Source organism: Natator depressus, chromosome 5, assembly GCF_965152275.1.
Source record: "Natator depressus isolate rNatDep1 chromosome 5, rNatDep2.hap1, whole genome shotgun sequence".
Classification (NCBI taxonomy): Eukaryota; Metazoa; Chordata; order Testudines; family Cheloniidae; genus Natator; species Natator depressus.
The window spans coordinates 24415896-24441995 of NC_134238.1; the positions used below are offsets into that span (position 1 = coordinate 24415896).

At 43.8% G+C, this 26100-nt stretch overlaps 1 protein-coding gene across 8 annotated transcripts in view; it reads right to left on the reverse strand.

Moving 5' to 3' along the window:
• PRLR (prolactin receptor) overlaps positions 1-26100 on the reverse strand; it is a 225285-nt gene that overhangs the window by 188655 nt on the left and 10530 nt on the right. For all 8 annotated transcript variants that reach the window (XM_074952469.1, XM_074952464.1, XM_074952463.1 and 5 more), the window contains one exon: positions 25672-25755. The gene's annotated coding sequence lies outside the window, so the exon portion shown is untranslated. The remainder of the gene's footprint in view (positions 1-25671; positions 25756-26100) is intronic.

Sequence of the window (26100 nt, forward strand, 5' to 3'; positions counted from 1 at the left end):
TCTGTTCTAGCATTGTCCATGTTTGGCCTACTCTGTACCGCTCTACATTACTAGGAACAAGGTAACAATAGACAAGATAAATTAGGAAATGTTTCCCTGAGTGTTCTCCCTCTTAGTTCAGACATACTGGGTTTTTTTTTAGCCTACTGACCTATTTACTTATCTTAGCACAAACGTCCTGTTTTCAGCTGGACAGTTCATTTACCTCCCTAATCCTATCTTTCAAAGAATGAGGCCTCCCCCAACTATGTTTAATTACTCATGTCAGGCCAGGCCTACCTCCAAGCAGTAGCGAAGAGTCAGAGGCATCAGAGCAGCAGCCCAGAGCAGGGGAGCTAGAACAGCAGCCAGAGCTGGAGACGCATCAGAGCAATAGGAGTGGGTTGAATTTCCTGCTCTCCCAGCAGGGTTGTGTGTGCTGTCCAGGGAGAGAGGAAGAGACGGGCCCTTTTCCCAAAGCGTGTCAGAAGGCCATTAATTGCCAGACCCAGAGGGCGGGACATGGCCTGAGAGGAGGGCCAGAACTGAAGGTGGAAAACAGGTTCTGTCACATTGACTCCAAACCCACCCTGGGGAAGTGCCACACCAGCAGCATCACTGCAGTGCATCCAGGTCCACGAAGACAACACCGGACTTATAAACTCTACAGTTGCAGTCTCTAAAGTGCTGTAAATTTGTGTATCATTGAACCTTACCCATGCCATTTCCTCACAGTGCTTTCACCGCGTGTGCTCATTGACCCCACAGAAACAGTTTTTGGTGTAAATACATTGTATATATGCTTAAGTGAATTGCAGTGATTACAGATTAAAAGGATAACAAGGGGTACCCTTGTCTCCAGCTAGAGTTGCCCATGAAGAGACCGGGGTAAACTCCCAGAAACCTCTGAGCTCAGTCCTCCCTGTGTGACACGAGTCCTGTTCACATAGGGCCAGGAGAGAAAGTCAAGGTTGGCAGGTACTGGGGGGAAATGAATTGGGCAGGGACTCAGATCCTTTCGTCACTTGGTTCAGCTGGGATCCAGAGAGAAATTTCCCTACTACAGTGGGAAAAATTCCCCCGCTTACACCTGGCTAATCTGAGGAGGAAGAAAGGAAGGATAAAGTGTTTGGATAGTTACCAACAGAAGACACACAAGACCACCGAGGACTGGAAGGATGTTCTCCTGGAGAAGGAGAAAGGCAGATAGTTGACCAGAAACATGACTCAACAGTGCCTTGTCATGACTTGGGAGAGTACTGATTTGACCCATGACACTATTAACAAAGGACAGGGACAAGCCAGTAGCAGCTCTTGGAGGCAAGGCAAACATGGAATGCTTTACTGGAGAGGATGCTGCTGCAATATTCCCAGCTAGCACAGCGGCATCAACCAGCACCGTATTCCAGTCATATTCTCCCTACGTTGGAGGCACTGCTACTGGACACAGCTTGCCAACCAGAGCCCATTCCCTCCACAGATTACTGAATACTGAGAGAGTATTACCCCAGAATACTGAGAATAGTGCGTTCTAGAAGCCCACAGCTTTCTCCTACATCACTGCACCTGGAAAGAGGGAGTGCCCACTACACACATTTGTGAGCAGCGCAGTTTGAACATGAATGCACTTGCTCTAGCCCTTTTTTAGGGTTTTCATTGTATCAATTTACTTTGATTTCTGTTGCTGTTGAATATGTTTTCAAGTTTGCACTATTCTATTTATGTGTGTGCGTGCATGTGTGCGTGCATTATTTGTTCAACAGACAATTTGTGTTAACAAGAGATCAAAGTTTTATGAAAGCACACTTCCAACACAAAACCCTTTTAAAACATTGCATAAATAATTGGAAAATGCCTGCAAAGTCATCAGACAACAAATCCCTATATACAAGCCAAAGAGACCACACCAAGTGTACAGTAGTCCAAGTAAGAGCATTGCACAAATCATTAAATAATCCGCCAAAGTCGTCATACAATAAATTCCTATGCACCAGCATTCCAAATGAAAACATATCACAACATTTTCAGCAATGGGTCCAAAGTAAAAGCACAAGGCAGCCCTGACTGCATGACCCTAGCAAATACCATTTTGGAGAGGCAGGCTCTCTGGCTGTTCATAGCATTTTGAAAGTCTTTGCAGCTCTGCCTTGCTCTCACAGATGTTGTGCAAAATGCAGCCAAACAGTTATAACACAAAACAGGTATTCCTCTGCAGCCTCTAGTCTTGTCATGAGTGAACACCATCTCCTCTTCAACTGCCAGATGCATACTCCCCTTTTTTTCCTATAGTTAAATAATTCCTTCCTACTACCCAAGTGTCCAATAAAAGGCTTCATCAGCCAGGGAAGCTGAGGATAAGCTGGGTCTTCTAGCATAGCCAGGGGAATTTCAACATCATTAATGACTATACCAGTCCTGGGAGCAAGTTCTGCCTTTTTTCATTAATGAAAACAAACATAAGTTCCTAAGAGCCTAGCATCATGGACCTTTCCTGACTACTCTACATTAATGTTGGTGAACATCCTCTAGCGTTTAACCAGGCCTTGAGCACAATGGAGAAATACTCCTTTCTATTTATGAACTTTGAGGCCTGGTGTGGAGGACAAAAATACAGGCACAAGAGTCCTAACAATTGCCCCAATGGAATTTGGGAACTCTAACATGCAAACTCATCAATAACCTCCTCAGTGTTGTCAAACTTTATGACCCCCGCACCCTCAATATATTTGTAGCAGCGCACACCTCCATCACAACAGCCCATGCCAAACTGATTAGCTACTGACCAGTAGTAATTGGGAGTACTGAGCTTCCAGATGGCTATGGCCACATGCTTCTGAATATTTAGGGGATCTTATGCTGGTGTCCTGACGCTGCAGCTCTGTGTTGAGCTCCAAGCAGATTGAGGAAAGCGGCCTTTGACATCCTAAAATTCTGCAGCCACTATGTTGGCAACCGAGTTGTGGGCATTCTGGTCTAGTGGTTGGAGCAAGAGTCCAGCCTATCAGTAGAGCTGAATCCAAATAGGGCGGGACCAGGACAAAGCCAAGACTCATAACTGGGTGTCAGAAACCTAAGCCTACGCCAAAGAGTTAATTGGAGGCACAGTCAGAAGGTGGAGCTGTGGGTCTGCAGCAGGTATCAGGAAAAGCTGGGGTCTGGAGCAGATACAGGCTGGAACGAGTCAAGAGACAGAAGAGGGGGACACAGGACCAAGCACAGAAGTGAGCTAGGAATGCATTGAGCAGCCATGGGGCTGCTGCTGCTGCTATTGAGCTTAAGTATCAGCCTTCTGAGTCCTTCAGCCAATCAGATGGCACAGTCAGACAGCTTCTAACAGGGCCAGCTGCACTCCTTAGGTTGCTAGGAGACTGGCTGTGCGGCAGGCTAGGCCCCTGACATACCACTGTTCATCCTACAAGTCTTTCCCAGCAGTCAGTGCTTGTTTCTCAAGTCCAGAAACAACGGTGCACTGAGTGAAGCTGCTGCAAGGAAAGTTTATCCAAAAGCAGCTGCCCAGTGTTTTCCTCTTCCTGCTGATGGTGGTGCTAGGATTGCCAACTTCCTAATCGCACAAAACTGAACACCCTTGCCACGCCCTGTCTCTGAGGCCAGGCCCTGCCCCCCATTCACTCCACCCCCCTCCCTCCCTCACTCGCTAACCCCCACCCTCACTCACTTTCACTGGGCAGGGGCTTGGGCTCCAGGTTGGGGTCAGAAATTAGGGGTTCAAGGTGCAGAAGGGGGCTCTGGACTGGGGCAGGGGGTTGAGCGCTCTGGCTGGGGGTGTGGGCTCTGGGTTGGGGCTGGAGATGTGGGGTTTAGTGTGCAGGAGGGCATTCCAGGCTGGGGCCAAGGGGTTTGGAGTGTGGGAGCAGGCTTGGGCTGGGGGTGCAGGCTCTGGGGTGGGGCCAGGGATGAGGGGTGTAGGGTATAGGAGGGGACTCTGGGTTGGGACAGGGAGTTGGGAGAAGGTGGGGGCTCTGAGAGGGGGCTCAGGAAGGGGATTGGGGTGTGTGTGTGTGGGGGGGGGGTTGGGCTCTGGGCTCCAGCCAGGCAGCGCATACCTCAGGCGGCTCCTAGTCAGTGGCACACCAGAGCTAAAGCAGACTCCCTGCCTACGCTGGCTTCACGCTGCTTCCAGAAGCAGGCACCACCCCCGCAGCTCCTATTGGCTGCGATCCCTGGCCAATGAGAGCTGTAGAGCTGGCACTCAGGGCAGGTGCAGCACACAGAGCTACCCTGATCGCACCTGCGCCTAGGGTCTGCAGGGATATGCAACCTCTTCCAGGAGCTGTGCAGAGCCAGGGAAGTCAGGGAGCCTGCCTTAGCCCCGCTGCACTGCTGACCGGACTTTTAATGGTCTGGTCAGCACTGCTGACCAGAGCCACCAGGGTCCCTTTTTGACCGGACATTCCAAAAACCAAATGCCTGGCAATCCTAAGTGGTGCAGCTGTCAAAAACAGTGGCTGTGTCACCAGTCCTTGATGTGGTCTTTTGAGCTGTCTCTATCGCCCCAACTGGTTTTCTTTGATTAGCCCCTGATCAGGACAGCTCTTGGCCCCTGGCCACTAATTAGGCCTAGTGGTCTGTTTCAGTACCTTTGGGCTATGTTTCTGGAGGCAGCCTGGTGCAGGGGTGTTGCCCCTTCACTGTCCTAGGCCTTTCTGCCTCCTTTTCCTACTCCGAGCTTTCTCCTTTTGTAGCAGGCCTTGTTTCCCCTATTGGTTGCAGCTGTGGATGCTTGCCTCCATGATTGACAGTTGTGTCAGCTGCGTGGAAATGTGGTCACGCTGCTTGCTTGTAGGCATAGGCGCCAACTCCGTGGATGCTCCAGGGCTGGAGCTTCCATGGAAAAAAAAACAGTGGGTGCTCAGCACCCACCAGCAGGTCCTGCTGATTGCTCCACCCCTCGCCCCACAGCACCTCCCGCCACAGCTCAGCTGTTCAGTGGCAGGCAGGAGGCACTGAGGGTTATGGGGCAGAGTCTGCTCAGGGGAGGGTGCAGAATGGGGTGGGAAGAGGCGGAGTGGGAAGAGGTGAGGTGAGGCAGGGTGGAGAGGGGCAGGGCCTGTGGTGGAGCAGGGGTCGAGCATCCCTGGTGAAATGAGAAAATCGGTGCCTCAGCTTGTAGACAGGAGAGGCTGCCCTCCCCTTTCCACCTCTGCTCAGAAGCGGGTTTCTAGACCCTATTACTGGCTGCCTTCCAAAGCAAAAGCAATTCAGTTGCAAGAACTCAAATATTCTCCACTAGCCTCTTAGTATCAGCTTTTGTCAGCATTGCGACATGGAACAATAATCTGTACATTGTGGCTGACAGCAGTCTGAAAATGGCGCTGGCTTGCAAAATAGAGATGAATCATGGGAGAGGAATCATGTGAATATTTTAGTTTGGCCCCAAGTTCCAGAATTCTAATAGCTTCCAGCTGGCTTCTGCTATACATCCCACTGTGCACAGTGAGAAAGGTCCCAGAATGCACAGAACCCAGGATCAAGGCAGAGCAGCGTGGGATACCTGCCCAGAGTACTGAGAGCTTACTCCAGATTAAGTCTCTGCTGTGTAGATGCTAGGATAGAGTAGAAAAGAGCTGGTCATATGGATGCAGTTATTGTGGGTTATCTAATACGCAATAGTTAGTGCACAAATATGTAGTATGAAATAAATCCCTTGTGTAGACAAGGCCTAAAATTATTTTGGTTTGTCCACCCTAGGATAAGAGGTTTTTACAAATGGTGTTAGCTAACTTGTTTTGAAACTCTACCATACTTAACATCAGCTGCAATTGTGGTTTTTGGTAAAGTAAGAGAGAACCCAAACTTCTACTGAATATCTAGGTTTAGGAAAGATTGATTAACTATTTTAATTTTTAAAAAAACCCTGTGCTTTCTAGTTACAGCAAAATAGCACAGGAAAAAAATTATGCATTTTTGATCCAGGTCAATTTAAAAATTCTTAACCACTATAATAAAACAAAGGAGAGAAATGTGCAAAAAGGCTAACTTCAAGATTATGCCAGGATAAATATATCCAAATACTAAACAAGGAAGTAAGAAGAGAGACTCTCCCAAGACATTTAGTTATTTCTTTTTCTTTGCTCATGTTTATTTTGATCTTTTTATTAGCTTGGCTTTAAAGCTTTCTATAAACACAGAGAATATCTTAATAAAGACAGAATAAAAGTAATCATGTACATTACTTATTATAGGATTATCAAAAAAAAAAGAAAACAAAGAGGGATAAAAAATATAGCAAAGTGGGTTTTACATGCTCAGGTAAGAGGAAATGGAGAAGGAAAGGTCGTGGTTTCCACCGGGTCTTTATTATTAGAGATCATCCAACCAAGAGAAAAAGCTCTTACCTCTCCTCCAGTTTCTGCATCAGCTTATGGACCTAGGCTGGCAGTGGGGGAATGTTACAGGAAATATCAGTGGTTGCTCCATCAGTGCACCCAGGAGCTTTGTGCTTGTCTATCTATCCCACAGGCAGAATGCCAATCTGTATGTGCACCTCCAAAACCCTTATATGGTATTGGCTGATAAAGCCACAGTCAGGTCCATTATATTGTTTCCTTCTAAAAATAACTCAATTTGCCTGGGAGGAAAAAACACAGCAGCCTGAACACCAGTTTGCATGATTTCTAGTTTCAAAGCTTTCAGCATCTCACTTGTCTGCCTTTGTCTGGCCAGAAACAGATGAAGTGTTTTGTTGAAAAAGAACATTTACTTTTATCATCCTGATGAATCTGGTCTCTACTGTGCTTACCAGAAAGACGAGCCAGCCACAATTGTTCTACATTTGTCAGACATTAATGGACTATTAACAGCCATTGATAAAATCTCAGGATGTTGATGTGCACTGAAAATCATTTTCTCATCAGTACACAAAGGAATTCAAATTTAATTTCCAAATGCAACTTCAGTAAATCATGAATATCCTTAGTTGTTTCCAATCTTCCTGAATCCTGATGAATGCCAAGGGCCATTAACTTATTTGACTTAATTTCTTCTATTCTGCTAAGTGTTTCTGATAAGTGTTGCAGTCTTCTAGCCATGTTCGTGTTTTTAAGAATATCTATGCTCACACTCATTGTGCCACACTGTATCCTGATGATTTTTCAAATTTTCTTCTTCCTTCTATTTTTTATCACCAGTGGGCCATTTAAACCTGTTCCCCACAGAGTAAGTGGATGCAGCGTACTGGAATCTCCAGAGGGCACAGCTGCTATGCATGAGGAACACTGAACAGCTGTCTCAATGGACATTTTCATGGTACTCTCCACTGTTTAGCATGCCAGAACCGGACTACAAAGAACAGTAGTACTGTGTCCACAGTCAACCCTGTTCTGGAGGGGATGACCTCTTCCCAGGGAAGTTCCATGGGGCATCCCAAGATGCGTCAAAGAGCTACATGGAGGAGAGGGAAACTCCTTCTCTGTATTCATAGCATCACCAGCAGCCCAAGAAAGACCTGAGATCACATCAGCTGCTCAGCAGGGAGAAAATGAGACCCACTCAGAACAGCCGCTATCCTGTCTCCGCAGATTTCAACCGGCTCCTTAATTATTTCTCTCTGCTTATGTAAAAAATTTAAGAGACACTGTTTCCATTGATCTCTCTAAATGCCTCTCTTCTGTATGCGGCTTCAAAGACTTTGACTGAGACAGTCTAAAGGCCATGTCTACACTTACAAGCTTACAGCAGCACAGTTGTACTGATACAGCTGTGCCGCTGTAAGAGTGCTCGTGTTATGCTGACAGGAGAGAGCTCTCCCGTCGACGTAATAAAACCAGCTCAACAAGCGGCGGTAGCTATATTAGCAGGAAAGCATCTCCCGCCGACATAGCTCTGTGCACACAGGAGCTTATGCCCACAAAACTTATGTTACTCCGGGGTGTGTTTTTTCACACCCCTGAGTGACAAAAGTTTGGCCGACATAAATGCTAGTGTAGACATGGCCTAAAAATCTCTACATCACTGAAGGGTCTTCCAGTGTCTGTCTAGCTTCAGTAATCTCCGTTGGTGCCAGTCTGCATTGGCCAGACAAACAAGGCATAACCTAATTGTTTGATATCTAGAAAGAATATAGCAGGACCTAGTCACTTCATTTTTTCAGTCTTATCTAAATTTATAATGAGCAGCACAACGCTCATTGGTTATGGAAACAAAACTTGAATTGGAAATGGCACATGATAGTTATCTTAAGTAAACTGTAAGAGTCAGACTGGCTCTTCCAAAGGAGCTTTCCGCAAAGAGCTCCTGCACAGGGGCTGACCACAGCTGCAGTTCTTGCATCCCATTAGCACTTACTCATGTGCAAGCCACCTCAGAAAAGGCAGAGAAGAGTACCAGGACTAGGCCCCACTCCCTCTACCAGCCACTCTGATGTAGCAGGTACTCTTCCCCTGGATACTGGGAAGCTCCAGGGGGCATAAGGCCTCCAAGTGCTCTGTTGGGCAATTCCATTCCAGTGTTGAGAACGGCGCTAGTAACATCCCAAATGAGAGAGGAAAGATCAAAGGAATTCAGAATATACTGCTGTGTACTCTGGGGAAGTTTGTACAAGGGCAATGGAGACAGGCTGTCCTCATGAGTGAAAAATAAAACAAGAAACAACAGAATGAAACCAAAACAAGATTAGTACAGGTTAAATTGCAGGAATTTTTTAACATTAAAATAAAGTGTAGGCAATGGAACATGTGCATTGAAGGGGGGAGAAGAGCTGTAATCAACATCACATTGAAATCAAGTTGTGAGACAATTTAGTGTGGGAGTCATGCCGAGAGATATACAGCTGGACTACAGTGCTACTCAAAGTGGTGGTCCGCTGACTGGTGCCTGTCCGCAAGCCATCGGCTGCCGGTCTGTGCGCACATTGGGGAAAAAATTGCCGGTCCCCCACATCAGATAGCTTGAGAAGCACTGGACTAGAAGACATAAAAGAGGTTACTTTCACCCTTAAGTATTGCATTAAATCCTATTATCATCCATCATCTCTAGAAGAGAAGGGGAGAAAAGGGAAGATAAAATGAGAAAAGGAAATATTTATCCTCAACCAAGCACTGTGCAGGAAGAAAACTGTTTCTGTTTTCCCCCTGGATTGAAGTTTGAAATGTTTGTTCCTTTGTACACACACTTCATTACTTAAAATCTGTTATTACAGCTAAAAGTCCTGGAACCAATTTTATCTCCTCTAACAAGGTATGTGTACAAGTCCTGGCAGGCACAAGGAAAACAGTTCCACTGATATTTTTGATTCTTCCCTTTGACTGTTTGTGACTTTAGTGCTACTGAGAGGTTGATAGCCTCGGAGACTAAAATCTGGTACTTATCCATGAATGTACAGAATCGGCAACACCAAGGAAAGATTTGCCTTCTCCTACTTCAATAGAGACCAACACTTTTCTGAAGCTCCTGAAGAATAAGCTAACATGATGTACTGAACAATATAATGTAAGCCTACAGGAGTCAAGTGTAAGCATACTACACTACTATACTACTGATCTTTCAGTCAGGATTTTAATTTTTTTTAAATAACTCACAACAAGGAAGGGAGGTTCCAAATAACAGGAAAAACTTTCAACTATATTTGTAATTCAGGCAAAATGATTTTATCTTAGTCTGAAAAGCTCTAAACGTAGATTACTTATTTTACTTAAAAGGAAGAAGTCAATGCCAGGAGTACTTGCAGTGAACTCTTAAAACTAACTAAATTTAAGAATGGTGAAGGATTTTTGTGTGCATGCTGTACATTTGTTTGTATCTCTTCTTTGATTCCATGTGATTCTATTTATGGCTCAGTAAAGTATCATTGCAGCGCTAGATACATTCACAGTTTAATTTTATAAACAGGTTTTAGACCATTGTCAGAAAGATTATCTAGCAGGTGTGTGAGGGCAAAGTGGCTGAATTATTTATATGAAGAGTCCTGAATAAATATTGATATAAAAACAAGATTATCCCAACTGCCCCATGGTGATTCACATCTTGACAGTGCCCTTTCAACCTAACCATATGATCAAAGACATTCATTACAGCTAAAACAAAATGGTAAATATGACAATAATAAAAAATGATACAGTGTCTCTAATCTTACTTTAAAATTAATTCCAACTGGCTAAGAGAGGAACACAGTCACACTTAGACTGGAAAAAGGCTAAGATCCTGTAAATTGCTATATATTGTACAAGCCTGGTTTGTTGTGGCTAGTGAGATACTGCAGGGATCAGTTTCAGGTCTGATCTTATATAACACTTAAATTATCAGGAGTTATGAATACCAGTTTGGATAGAGAAATAAAGGGACCAAGGCAGAGATTACAAATATGGGCACAAAATAAAATTAGAATCACCCTGTGTAAACATAAACTGACATATCTGAGGGAAAATAATACGAAACACGTATACTCAGGAGAAGGAAGAAATCTGAGAAGCAGAAGTACTGAAAGTGACCTGGGGTGACAGCAGAGAGTAAATCAGAATTGAGTTTGTAATGCAATAGAGCAGCAAGAAAAGCCAATATAAGCAGCATCATGTCTCAGAACTGGGAGGTAATGCTCTATCTGTATTAGGTTTGGTTCAGCTTCACCTGGAATAAATTGTATTTACTTTGGGGAGCCATATTTTCAGAAAGATAGTGACAAGTGGGAGGGAGTCCAGAGATTAACAACAAAAAATGGTCAAAAGGTTGGAGGGAGGGCAAACAGCAGCTCTTGGGATGGAGCCATACCCTAGCCCCCACATCCCAGAGATGTCTCAGCTGCACATCCCCACAGACCTAGGATTCCAATCTGGGCTGAGTATATACTCTATAACTAATCAATAGACTTTCTGTCCTCTTGCCTCTGACTCCTATAGAGACTCATTTAACCTCCTGGACAGCAGCAAAGTGGCAAAACCTTGGGGCCCTGGTGTCTTTCCATTCCCACTTTGACAACAACCTAAGGGAAAAACAACCTATGCCCAGGGAGGGGGCCTAATGTCTGAAGGAAATATGGAGATAACTTTGTTCTTTAAAAGAACTAATAATGGAAGGTAGAGCGTGGATGGAGATTACTTCTCACATTCTGTATAAGTTATGTATGGGTTCTAAAAACAGGCAGTAAGACCAAGGACATGTTTTCTGGTGTGTGTAGAGGTGCTAATGGAACACAGGAGATTTGATAGGGAAGTTCAAATGATAATCAGAGAAATCATTGCTAGCCTGTATAAGTTCATCTGATCACTAAATTTACTCTCATTCTGCCCTTCCATCCTATTGTTTGTGATACTCAAGGGGCCAGGGGGGACCTTAATTCACATTGTAAGGTATTTGGGGCAGGAGTTCTGTCTTTGTATGTGTTTTTACAGCACCTAGCACAATGGGCCCCTGATTCCAACTGGGAATTTCAGTACTATTAAAAATATAAGTAAATGATAGTAATATGTTTCTGTATTCTGTAAAGAGTATTTATAACAAACTCCCAAAGATTTCACAATTAATGTGAATTGCGTTACAAAAGACATCCCATGTAGTCATAGTTCTCTGTACTTAAGGTCTGCACTTAGAGATAATATTAGATTATTTACCTTGACATTAAATAAATGACATCTGGACACAAGTATTTTGTAAACTAAAAATATTATTGATTTAATCATTCCATGTCATACTTACACTTTGCAATTTAACCTCCTTTATGGACCAGGCAGAGTCAAGTGTTGTAAATACCTATAAAACCCCATATTTGAAGGGGACCACATCTTGAAAGAAATCTTTCCAAATCCCTTCTTCTGGCCTTCAAACAAGCCCCCAACCTCTCCAAGCTCATCATCAGAAGCAAGCTCCCCATAGACCAGGACATACCAGCTGAAAGTGACACCAGACCCTGCCAGAACAACAGATGCAAAACCTGCAGACATATCTCCACTACTACAGTGATCCATCCTCCCCTCCCCCCCAAACGCACCTTTCAAGATCCATGGGTCCTATACATGCCTACCACAACACGCAGTATACCTTATCCAATGCATCAAATACCCCTACAACCATTGTGTGTGTGAAACTAGACAAACACTATGTTCTCAAATGAACTCACACAGAAAAATGGTAAGATACAAAAACACCATATCACCTGTGGGTGAACAATTTTCATAAAGCAATCTCTGGATGTCTGTTCTTTCAATATGTGTCCTCAAGGGAAACCTGCACAACACCTTCAAAAGGCAAACCTGGGAACTTAAATTCATAACTCTGCTAGAGTCTAAAAGCCAGGGACTTAGCAGAGACACTGGTTTTATGACTCATTACAACAATTTGTAACTCACCAACTCCCTGCTACCCTTAATTGCCTACTTCAAACTCTTTGTGCACAACAATTTAACCCCCAACTGTCCGCTTCAGTTCAAGTGACTGCTTCCAACATGTTACCCCTTCAGCTTAACAAAATGTCTCAACTTGCATTTATTTCAGACACTCTGCTTCCTTCCCAAGACCTGAAGAAGAGCTCTGTGTAGCTCGAAAGCTTGTACCGTCCACCAGCAGAAGTTGGTCCAGTAAAAGATATTACTTCACCTACCTTGTTGTTCTTATAGAAAAAGACACATTTGGGGAAACACAGTGAAAATGTTAACTTTCAAGGAAAATGTTAACTTTTAAGGGGGAGGGATAGCTCAGTGGTTTGAGCATTGACCTGCTAAACCCAGGGTTATGGGTTCAATCCTCAAGGGTGCCATTTAGGGGTCTGGGGCAAAAATTAGGGACTGGTCCTGCTTTGAGCAGGGAGTTGGACTAGATGATCTCCTGAGATCCCTTCCAACCTGGATAGTCTATGAAAAGGGGCCAGGAACTAAACTTGTGAATTCATCTTTAAAAAAGATGACCTCTATGATTCTTTTTGCGGATACAGACTAACACGGCTGCTACTCTGAAACATGAATGATTTTGCGTTACCTCGTGCTTTCTTGAAAGTATTACAAAATTTGCTTTGCTTTAAATAAGAAAAACATCTGTTCACGTTCTGTTAAGAAATCTGTAAGTGGCAGACTGAAAAAAACAACAGCACAATTTCCTTACTGAATATAGGGTATAATTTTTTTTGAAAGGTGCATGAATTGAAGCTGCTGGCAGGCCCACTTAATTATGGCCCCTCAACAGCTTCAGAATAGAAATGATGGATTTTTCGTTATGGTAATGACTATACGTTATATAGTATGTGCAATTATGTGAACTACAGCTTTTGCTTCAAACAAGGACTCTTTCATTGTAATTGGACACATTTTTAATTAAAAGTGGTGGCAGAAATGTCAGTACTTTGCATTTGATTTTTCTACCACTACAAAGTTTCATTTCCCTGTATTTATGTGCTTTATTTTGCACAAAACAAAAAATCACATCCAGAAGGATGCAATCAAGGCAAAGAGTTTGTTATGGAAAAGAAAAGCTTTATACTAATAGAATGGAAACAGGAGTCATCCCTCATGCTAATACAAGACTTCAGTGGACTTGCACCAGGGATTAATTTTGCCCAGCATGTTTTGAGCGTAAGATGGAAACGATGACTATGTGGTTACTGTTAACTCAGACCAAATGTTAAGGACAAGCTTTCTAAATATGATTTGGCACAGGAGTCGTATGTCCAGCCAGCCCTGTCCATCAGCGTTATCCAGCTGAGCCAAGAAAACCACTAGCCAATCTTTCAACCAGCCAACAGCCTCCTGAAGCCAAATGAAACCATAAGAGTCGCAACTATCACATTGTAAGAGTATAAACCTGCTGGAGTCTAAAAACAAGAAGTGCAAGGATGCTGAGGCAGAGGCATCCCTCTACTAATAAAAACTGGAAAAAAGAAAACAAAACCAAGAAGGTTTATTCTTAAGGCAAAAGCATTACAGAAAAAACATATGAAAAACAATACACATGCTAATAAGCTTACAAGCTAACAAGTTAATAAGCAGAGATCACCCCACCCCCAGCACCACAAGGGCTCTGGTTGGTGTCATTACTTCCAGCCCTTCCCTAAAGACTTCCCCCACCCTTGGACAGAAGGTCCTGTCCATTTTCTGGGTCAGAATGAAGGCCCTGAGTCAGTTTAAATTCAGGTTATTTATCCAAGAGTCCTTTCTTTGTCTGCTGGTCTCTACAGAATTCAGTTTGAACCAGTACCCAAGAGCTAAGAATGGCCATAGTGGGTCAGACCAGTGGTTCATCTAGCCAAGGATCCTGTCTTCTGACAGTGGGAAGTTGCCAGACGCTTCAGAGGGAATGAATAGAACAGAGCAATGTATGCCAGACTCGCCAAGTGGTGGTGCTCCTCGGGAGGCGTTACAACTTAAGTGAATTTGCCTAATCGCCCCCCGGCACACACACTGTTCTCAGTTCCTGGAAGGCTGTGGCTCACCCTCTCCCATGAAATTACATAAAAATTCCCGGCCCGCAATGATACATAAATTTAATACAGTAAGATTTAATTTAATCCAATAAGCTTTGGCCAGAATATTGCCATATCTGTCACATGTATTTTGCTTAGTTATTTAGTTTAGTTAATAAATTATTTAAAATTGTAAACTTATGTGGGTTGATGTTTGTTCCCCAGTCAGTGTCTAGAATTGCAAGGACACCCACATAGACAGAGACAACTCAATAAACCCTCTAGTGGTGGTCCATAGAACTGCCCCCTTTAGTCCCCAAAATGGTTATTGGGTGCTCTTGAAAGGAGGCACTTGACTCAGGGAATGGGAAATGGATAAGGAAGATGACAGGAACATGGCTTGGATTGAATGAAGAAAGCAAGAGGGAGAGCAGGAAGAAATGAGATTAGAGATGGAAGCAGGAAAGCAGATGTGCAGTCCTGAAGAGAAGTAGAAGCTTAATGTGGAAGGTTATGGGAGGGATTCAAATAGGGGCGTGGCATGACATGGTGCAAGCTTTGGGATACAATACAAAAAATACAGAGTTGAAAATGATATGTGATGTGATACAAGCTCACAACAAAGATGATTTATTATGGTGCAAAATAGTGGTGGGGGTGGAGGAGAGAAATTCATCTTAAGAAGAAACAATTGAAACTCACATTCCCTTGGAGAAGATTAAAAAAAGAACTGAAGCCATAATAAGAACCAGAAATGTAACAGATGTACTATATTATCTTGTTTCCACTTTTGCTATACATGAAAGAGAGAAGAATTTTCTCATTTAAGGGACTTCAAAAAATTTCTAAGGTTTTTTTAAATGGAAAGTTATTTTCACGCATAACTCAAAACATATCTTTAGCAAAAAAAAAATGCAGATGTACTTTATACATTAAGCACCAATGAAAACTAATGCACAGGCCTAATTTAACCATTTCTACAAAATTTTGTTAAGTTTCTATTCCACAGAGATCATAACTGGCTAGAAAACAAAAATTCTATTTCATGAAAAGTTTAGAGGTTTCAGTATTTGGCTTTGTTCAGCAGTGGGATGAAAACAAGACCTTTCAAAGTTTTACTGTGGCAAAGTGCCCAGAGTAGCTAATAGACCACAGGCTAGGGCAGTTGTCCAAGATATGAGTGACACAGGTTCAGTTCCCTGCTTTACCTGATGCAGTTTAGTTTTGACTAAGTGGCATTTTTGACACCACCCCCACCAGGGCTGGCCTTACCATGAGGCAAACTGAGGAGGCCGCCTCACGTGCCAAACTCTGTGTGTGTTGCGGGGGGTGGGGGGCGCTACTAGGACCCAGAGTGTAGAAAATTGTGTCTGCTGCTGGTGCATATGTATTCTCTCTGCTCTAGATGCACAGAGATGGTGGAGTGCTGTGCTGAAGGAAGGAGGGCACAAGAGACATAACAGGCAGGCAGGAGACAAGGTGAGAGGGAATAAGAAAGCAGCAGGAGCTGCAGGGAGAGAGAGGAGAAGGAGAAGGAGCCTCTTATGCACCTCTCTAGAACCCCCAGGAGCCTGGAGTGAGTAACACCAGCGTCTCAGGGAGTTTCCTGTTTCCTGCTGCTTCCCTGAACGCACTTGAGGAGAACAGGCAGTCAACTGAGTAGTAGGAGCCAGTTAGGCCCTTAAGATGCTGATATCTTCCCTCACTCAGCCCTGCTACCAGCCTGCTTATTTGTCCTCTTCAATCATAGAATCATAGAATATCAGGGTTGGAAGGGACCTCAGGAGGTCATCTAGTCCAACCCCCTGCTCAAGGCAGGACCAATCCCCAACTAAATCATCCCAGCCAGGGCGTTGTCAAGCCTGACCTTAAAAACTTCTAAGGAAGGAGATTCCACCACCTCCCTAGGTAACGCATTCCAGTGTTTCACCACCCTCCTAGTGAAAAAGTTTTTCCTAATATCCAACCTAAACCTCCCCCACTGCAACTTGAGACCATTACTCCTTGTTCTGTCATCTGCTACCACTGAGAACAGTCTAGATCCATCCTCTTTGGAACCCTCTTTCAGGTAGTTGAAAGCAGCTATCAAATCCCCCCTCATTCTTCTCTTCCGCAGACTAAACAATCCTAGTTCCCTCAGCCTCTCCTCAGAAGTCATGTGTTCCAGTCCCCTAATCATTTTTGTTGCCCTCCGCTGGACTCTTTCCAATTCTTCCACATCCTTCTTGTAGTGTGGGGCTCAAAACTGGACACAGTACTCCAGATGAGGCCTTACCAATGTCGAATAGAGGGGAACGATCACGTCCCTCGATCTGCTGGCAATGCCCCTGCTTATACAGCCCAAAATGCCATTGGCCTTCTTTGGCAACAAGGGCACACTGTTGACTCATATCCAGCTTCTCGTCCACTGTAACCCCTAGGTCCTTTTCTGCAGAACTGCTGCCTAGCCATTCGGTCCCTAGTCTGTAGCGGTACATGGGATTCTTCCGTCCTAAGTGAAGGACTCTGCACTTGTCCTTGTTGAACCTCAACAGATTTCTTTTGGCCCAATCCTCTAATTTGTCTAGGTCCCTCTGTATCCTATCCCTACCCTCCAGCGTATCTACCTCTCCTCCCAGTTTAGTGTCATCTGCAAACTTGCTGAGGGTGCAATCCACACCATCCTCCAGATCATTTATGAAGATATTGAACAAAACCGGCCCGAGGACCGACCCTTGGGGCACTCCACTTGATACCGGCTGCCAACTAGACATGGAGCCATTGATCTCTACCTGTTGAGCCTGACGATCTAGCCAGCTTTCTATCCACCTTATAGTCCATTCATCCAGCCCATACTTCTTTAACTTGCTGGCAAGCATACTGTGGGAGACTGTGTCAAAAGCTTTGCTAAAGTCAGGGAACAACACGTCCACTGCTTTCCCCTCATCCACAGAGCCAGTTATCTCGTGTTGTTGAGAGCCACTATAGCTGGTACAGAACAGCAGTCATGAGTGAAAGAAGAAAATGCCCCTCTGGGGCAGCATTCAGAAAAAGGAAACAAGCAAAGGAAGCTTTTCTATCTAAGCAGGAAGGAGCTCTCCTGAGATACATAGACACAAATGTTCACGGTGAGCCTTCTGGCCCCAGTGAGGATGTGAGTGGTGAGGAGATGCCTGATCTGCCAGTTAGTCAGAGTGCAGGTGACCAGGCAGCTACTGCAGCATCCATATCTCCATCTTAAATGGATGTAACCCATGCACATGCCTGAAGAAAAGTGTAGATCAGAGAAGAGTGTGGTGGAGGCGCAAGAAACAGCTCCTGCTGAGTTTAGTTCCTTAAGTCTACATGATCCAGCACTGTGGATCACTTGAGCAGTAGCCTTAGGCACTTGCTTGTACTACATGGGCCACAGCAAGTGGAAAAACTTCATGTTCCCCAAAGACAATGAAAATAGAAGTTTCCATCCAACACATTACTGGTGTGAAATCCCCAATGGTGAAAAAGTGGAGAAGCCATGGCTTATGTACTTAAAAACCCAGAATGCTGCATACCATTTTTGTTGCAGACTCTTCCAGTCTACTGTTCCAGCCACACTGGGTTCTACAGGAACAAAGGACTGGAAAAATCTGGCTAGAAATCTGGCATGCCATGAGAAGAGAGCCATTCACCAGAGAGCATTCCATAGGTGAAAAGAGCTTGAGATGAGACTAAGGGTTAAAGGCCACCATAGATGATCAGCATCAAGAGACGATTGCACCAGAGTCTCTTCACTGGAAAAATGTTCTGAAAAGGCTCATTGCCATTGTGAGAATGCTTGCTACCCAAAACCTAGCACTGCGTGGCACTTCAGATCAGCTATATGTGCCAAACAATGGAAACTTCCTTAAAATTGTGGAGCTGATGGCTGAGTTTCATGCTGTACTCCAGAAGCATCTTAAGAGTCACCACCCAAGAAATGTACACACACCACTACCTTGGAAAAACAATTCAAAATGAGATCATACAATTACTGGCAACAAAAGTCAAACAGAAGATTGTGGCAGATCTGAAGTCAGCAAGATATTACTCTGTTATTCTGAACTGCAGAGCTGACATCAGCCATACGGAAGAAATGACTTTAATGGTGCGTTTTGTAACAACAACTTAACTTAGTGAAAATGTCCCTGCAATGGTGACTGTCAGAGGGCATTTTCTAGAATTTATTGACATTGATGATACTACAGGAGCTGGTATGACAAATATGCTTCTTAAAAAGCTGGAAGGTACGGGACTTGCGATAGCTGACATGAGAGGCCAGGGCTACGATAATGGTGCCAACATGAGAGGAAAGAACAGAGGAGTGCAGACACAGATCCGAGAGTTAAACCCTCGAGCTTTTTTTGTCCCATGCAGTTCTCATTCATTGAACTTGGTGGTCAGTGATGCAGCATCAGCTTCTAGTGAGGCTGCTGAAGTTTTTAATGTAATTCAAAGCATCTATGTATTTTCTCTGCATCAACTCATCGATGGCAAATTTTGAAGCAACATCTGGGAACATCCTCTCTGACACTGAAACCACTGAGTGCCACACGATGGGAAAGTCGAGTGGCGGTGATAAAGCCTATCAAACACCAAATTGGGAAGATAGATGATGCCATAGTTGCCATTATGGAGGATAATGCTATGACAGGAACTGTTCGTGGGAGAACAGTGGCAGGGGGAAATGGAATCACCAGAAACATACATAACTTCAAATTTCTGTGTGGCTTAGTGTTGTGGCATGACATACTATTTGAAATAAATGTTGTAAGCAAGAGACTCCAAGGTGTTGACCTTGATATATCTGGAGCAATGGAACAACTGGACAAAGCAAAGTCATACGTACAGTCTTACCGGTCAGATGAGGGATTTCAAAATGTTCTGAAGAGTGCAAAGAAGTTGGCAGAGGAACTTCACCCTGAAGCTATTTTCCCGCCCATTCAAGAATACAAGAGTCACAGAAGATGAAGACATTTTGATTACGAGGCATGGGATAATCCCATAAGAGACCCCAAACAACAATTCAAAGTTGAATTCTTTAACCAGGTGCTAGATTGTGCAATACAGTCAGCTGAAGAACGTTTCATGCAGCTCAAGGAACACAGCAGTATATTTGGGATGTTGTATGATATTCCCAAACTCCTCATTATACCTGAAGAAGACCTACACCAGCAATGCAGGGCACTAGAGACAGTGTGGACACATGATGACATGCATGATGTTGATGCGAGTGATTTAGGTGATGAACTGAAAGCTCTTTCAAGATACATTTCAGCAGGATCAACTCCAGAGGCTGTTCTGGAATATATGTGCACAAATAAGATGACCACCCTCTTTCCAAATGCTTTTGTTGCTCAGCGCATACTTCTAATACTTCCTGTAACAGTTGTCAGTGGAGAACGCAGCTTCTCCAAGCTGAAGTTAATAACACACCTACGCTCCACAATGACACAGGAGAGGCTGGTCGGCCTTGTAACCATCTCAATAGAGCATGAGCTGGCCCAGACTGTGGACCTTCAGGAAGCAGTTCAAATCTTTGCAACCAAGAAGGCACCACATTGATTATTCAAACAGATAAAAATGCAGTGTTTACTATGCAGACAAGAAAAGTTACATTTGCTGTTCAGGCGTTTGAAAGTTAAGTGTTACTTAAAATTTTTGAACAAGGCATTTTAAGTGTTAGTTCTCCTTTATTGGGGTGGGTAGCAAAGCAGTACCATGATAGGGGTAGAACAGGAAGAAGGCAGAATTGAGACCTTTCAATGTTTTGGCCTAAGCGAGGGGGCATGGGACCATCATTTGAGCTCCCCACCTCAGGTGCCAAAATGTTGTGGGCCAGCCCTGACCCCCCACTCTCCAAAATTAAAAAGGCTCTGAAAAAATTCCTAACCAGCTATAAGTATAACCACCATATGATGTCTGAGGATGCATATATGGTCTGCAACCATGGACTGTGGAGCTTGGCACAATCTACAGAGCTTGAAAGCTTTATTCTTACAAGGGGAGTGGAGTAGGATGGTCTGCCCCTTTAAGACCCTGCACAGCCAGATTGCAGAAAGCACTGGCCTAAGCCCAGTAGGTAGGTGTTGGGGAACCAGCTGATCTAGCTGAGAAGCAGCTAATGACTAGCTCGGATTCCCAGCTGTAAGGGGAAGGAGGGGCAGAAGTCTGAGAGGGGAGGTAGGTCCTGTAGTCCTTCTGGCTGAGACCCTTCAGCTACTGGGGGATAGGGGACCTTGCAGTATTAGTCCAGGTCAGGACTATCACTTTTGTTACTTTTCCATATTTGTTATGTTTATGTGGCAGATGAATAAGAGAGCCTGAGAAGAAGGCTAAAACAGGAGTTGGGTGTGGCTGACTGATTTTCCCCCAAATGGGTCACAAACACACCAGACCAAAGTGAGCAAGAACTGTCTATAGCACTTACAATGTTTATTTTTAAGCTCTATCAGACAAACCAATCAGATTTAGATAGCTTAAAAGCTCTGCAAGTTTACCAAAGTAGTATGCAAAGTCTGGAGAGAATCAGCTTTACTCAAGGTCAAAAAATCTATTCTATACAGGGTTTTAACACCATCATATCGGAGTGCCTTCCAGTAGTGTATTAAACAATGCCACTTTGTAGACCACACACTTCCTGGGTGTGGTGTTCTGTCCCATCTAGTGGCACAGAGACAAAAAAAAAAAAGAGTAATGAGTTTGCTCTAAAGCTTTAGTTAACAGCCATATGGCTTTTAGCTCATGCAGTAGAGGCTCATGCACTAAGCTCCAGCGATCCCAGTTTCAGTCTCGCCGATGACTGGGGTCTGTCAGTTCTACAACTACACAGCTGTCCCGTGTTGTTTGTTCTCTCATCCTCTCCCCTAAGAGAGAAGTGTCTGCAGTGGAGTGTCTTGTTTGGGTAGGTTTTGTTTTTATTATTAATAAATAAACCCGTTGCTATGTATTTACATTCAAGAAGAGGAGGTCAAAGAAATGTGCCTTCTGCTTGGAGCGGAAAGTGGTGAGGTTTGTGATGGTCCTTAGTTCCTAAGGGAGTTTATTCCAGTCTTGGACCACCCCTGGAGATGGTTCCATCTCCTGCATGGACAAGCTTTACCCTTCTTGTTGAGAGTTCTATTATGCCAGAGCAGCAAAGTGGTCAACCACTGTCTTTGTCCTGGAGCTTTAGACAGTCTTTTAGAAAGCCTGGGTCCATGCTATGGAGTAGTTTGAAGATAAGGACCGAGGCCTTCAATTTGATTCAAAATTCTATGGGAACCCAATGCTAAGAGGGGAGGACAGGTGTGATGTGCTCATGGTAGCCTGTTACTGAGAAGATATGCTGCAGCATTCTGTGCTAGTTTGTGTTTCCTGAGCACTGAAGGTTTCATGCTCAGGTATATCACATTGCTATAGTGCAGCTGAGAGAAGACGAAAGCATTGTAATGAGGTAGCACCCGCCTCTCGTGCGTACCCCCTTTTCTCTGGTCAATATACCTGTCATCACAGTTCTTTTTCAGGAGGAGGACACCCACCTGTTGTGGATGGCCCCCTTTCTCTCGGTTAGGCGTAAGCCTGCTTTTGGTGTTAGTTCTTATATCAGGGTTGCATCTACCTCTCGCAAGCACACCCCAAGCTGATGGTTCTCTTGGCGGGTCTTCAGCAACTCAGCCCTCTTGCTGAGCCGCATACACAGTCCCCCCTTCAAGTCCAAGTTCTTTCTCAGCCCTGGTATGGGGCTGTAGCTCTAAGGCTTCTTCCCCAAGGCACTGCCTTCTTCAACTACACAGCCAGGGCCATCTCAGTACCCTCATCTGGCATCCTTTTCAGCAGCCCTCCCTGGGCTCAGTCTGCAACCAGACCATCAGGGCTGATCTCAGTATCCTCGCCTGATCTGGCCAGATCCTGGGCTCAGCCTGCCCACACTGACCTTTTCATGGTCCTGCTGCTACTCTATCCAGCCAGCCAGGCACCTGGTCTTTGGCACCCTTCCCTGGGCTCAGTTCTGCCTGGCGAGCTCTCTGCAGTGAGTTGTCTGTGACCTGCTGCTCCTCTAGCCAGTCAGGCACCCAGGCCTCCCTCATCAAGCTCCACACAGCAACTGAAGGTGCTGCTCTGCTGCTGTCCTTTTATCTGGCCCTTCTGGCCCCTTATTGATCACTCCTCTGCAGCCACTCTAGGCTGTCTAGAGTTCTTCTCTCTGCTCTATTCCAGGGCAGGGTGATGCAGGGCCACAAGGCCTCCAGTAAGGAGCCTCTGGACCTAGTCGACCCTGCCACAGGCATGAATACCTGAGGCCAGGTCTTCATCTACTAGGGTGGGATGGAGTCCCCTAGCCCACCAGAGGTGGTAAAAAAGCATTACTCATTAGCAACAATGAAGAATTCAAGAGCAACAATGAAGAATTCAAGACTATGCAATGAATTGATTGTGTGTGTGAATCTTCATTCAAAGGAGACAGCACTGTGGCTGCAAACCCCTCAAAATATTTTCCTCTATCCACCAGCATCACCTGTTTTGTTTGAGTTCCACTTCAGCCAGCTGTTCTTCATCCATCAGTAGATATCATCCAAGCACTGGGCAATCTTGATAATATGTGAGGAAGGACAGGTAGAGCTGCATATTGCTGGCACTTCGTTCCATGTCATCTGAGCAGTTTATATAGAGTTTGCATGAAGATATTGAAAAGCATAGGAGATAGACTAGACAAGGGTCTGGTGGTGTAGGTGCGATTTCCAATTACTACTCTCTGGGTGCAGTTCTCAAGGAAGAACTTAAACCTTTTTATCACATTACCCTGGACTCCTGACACCTCTCTCAGGCAAGACTGCAGTATCTCATGCTTACCTATCAGACACTTCAGAGGGGTCCAGGAGGATGAGAATGGATGTCTGTCCTTCATCCATTGACAAATGATCATCCATCAGTGCCACTAAAGCAGTTTCAGTTCTGTGAAGCCCCGAGCCCTGGCAGGCGCATCCCACAGACCTAAAGCCCTGAGCCTTGGCAGGTGTGCCCCCACTCTTGAACTTCTGAAGATTATCGTATACGGAGGGTCAGTAAGTTTGGCCATCCCTGCTATATGCTGAACTGTGAGTACAATATTTATATTCCAATTGATTTATTTTATAATTATATGGCAAAAATGAGAAAGTAAGCAATTTTTCAGTAATGGACATAAAAATACAGAAGTGTCACAGCACACAAATTTTGTAAGCAAGTAGTTTTTAAGTGAGGTGAAACTTAGCAGTTACACAAGACAAATCAGACTCCTGAAAGGGGTACAGAAGTCTGGAAAGGTTGAGAGCTACTGCCTTAAAATATGTACTAATTACTTATGCTAAACTATCTGTTCAATCTTTTATTTAGCTGTGACACCCTGAGTACCTTTCCCAGACTGAAGAGGAGTTCTATGTAGCTCAGAATTCTTGTCTATCACATGGCAGAACAGTCTCAGCTCCCTTTTCCAGGACCTTGACCTTTTCATTGATATGTGGCTTGGTGATTTATTTATTTTTGGTCCTCATGAAAGTGTGGACAAGTGATGTGCAAGTTTTGCAGTACTGCACCTCACTCATAATACACAAAGCCCCTCCCATTCCTGACCTGGGCCTCTCTTGACCAGACACTGACAATTGTACTAAAATTATAGGTGGGTTTTGTGATGCTGACTAGGAATTAGGATATCATGCCACATTTTTTTTTCCACAGAAGATTAAAACCATGATGACCAGGTAATACACGTCATGATCTAAGAATATATGATCTAAGAAATTTTAGAGTCCTTTGATTGCTGGCTGATACAGAGACTACAGTACTAATCTTTCAATCATCTGTCATTTCTGATTAATCTTAGGATCTGTTAGTCTTACCATATTCTGCAAACTACTTTGAATTATAGAACCATACAGTTATAACTCTTTTGGCATTCCAATAGGTTTTCATCCTTCAATAAAGTGACCCAGCTGAAACTTGTTAATAATTACATCTCCTAGAAAGAACTAAACCTTCACAGTTTTGAAAAGGAAATCAATTACATGCAACAGGACTTGTGCTGAAACTCATGTCCTAGTTAGTTCTCTGCTGGAGACGTGCATTAATGTGCAGAAGTTACGCACAATGTAGTATTTCTGGGATTACAGCACAATACTGCATGATCTTCACAGCTGGCAAGATAACTCCAAGGATAGTGGTACATTTTAGGAGACTAGGTTGGAGTAGTTCATTTATTAACAACTATTTGAAACATGACTTTTAATGGCAAAGAGTCCTGTGGCACCTTATAGACTAACAGATGTATTGGAGCATAAGCTTTCGTCAGTGCATCCGACGAAGTGGGTATTCACCCACAAAAGCTTATGCTCCAATACGTCTGTAGTCAAAAAGGTGCCACAGGTCTCTGCGACTTTTACAGATCCAAACTAACACGGCTACCCCTCTGATACATGACTTCTAATGTGTCCTTTTTTGTTGTACCAAGAGCAATGATTAAGTCTTAATGACGCACATGCTCACAACCATTATCGTGTGCCAGCCACTTAACATTCTAAATTAAATCAATCCAACTACTGTTTTTTGGGCTGTTTGATTTATGTAGCAATTGAAAGTTGTGTGAATCACAGCCTCCTCGTGGAACGTAACATATTACCAGAGCTCTGCAAAAATTGAGAAAAAAAATCTGCAACTATTTGCACTAAAATGCTCACTCTTACTTCAGATCATTCTGTATCTTTATTTTGCTTTTGTACCTCATTTGATGAAATAGTGGTTTGTGTGTAAAAAAAGGTGAAGATTCATATTTTTACCTGTGAATTCTGAAGCCATCTTTGGCTTGCACTGGACCCACTGTCCCTACATATAATCATTTGCAGCTGGGAGTATGAACTCAAGTATGAGATCAGTTTTCATCTAACTTCACTCCTATAAATTCTCTGAGTTTCCCTCTTCCCTCCTCCTTTCTGTGTCTTTTCCTTTCAACAAAGTAATGCAGGAAACTCTCCATATTGTTTACAGAGTTTTCATCTTTCCCTTGCATATGTCCTTTACTTTAAAAATCAGGTCCGAGATGTCTCAAGTTAGGCACTCAGGAACTGAGCAACCCCAAATTAGTGGACCTTTGTCAAAATGGCCTTAATAATGTCAAGCACCAAAACTTTTTGTAAAAAGGGTAGAACACCACAACCTTACAGGGTGTTGTAGGCTTAATTAATTGTATAACAAGCATTTTGAGATCCCTGGATAAAAGTACAATATATTAAAACATTTTATTTAAACAAATTTTAATTGTACTTTGTCAAATAAAAATGTGGTATTCCTTTTAAATGTTTCTTTTAACAACACATGGCAAATACTTTCATGGCAGATAGCTGTCCTACCACATCATTATCTTCTCCCTTTTGCTTTCCTTTCTCCTCCTGTGCAAAATGTGGGGGAAGCAGCTCCTGATGTCATACTGGAATCTGGGGGGAAAAAAATGTAACCAGATGTCATCAGTAATTGGTCCTTATATTTTAGGTGTAATTTATTAAAGATTTAAATGTCTATAGCCACACTACCCAGCCATCTCAATAAAACTATATAAGCACTAAGAATGATGTGGCATTTATAATACAAACAGCTATACTTATCAAATACTAACTTGGTTCAGATGGCTCCGTTTGATGGTACTCTTGAAGATGTCACATTTTTTATCTTCTCTATCAGCAGAAACAATATTTAGCAAATTACCAGAGGTGGATTAAGATTTACTGGGGCCCTGGGCACAAAGAACATTTGGGCCCCCCACACCTGCTGCCATGGGGCTC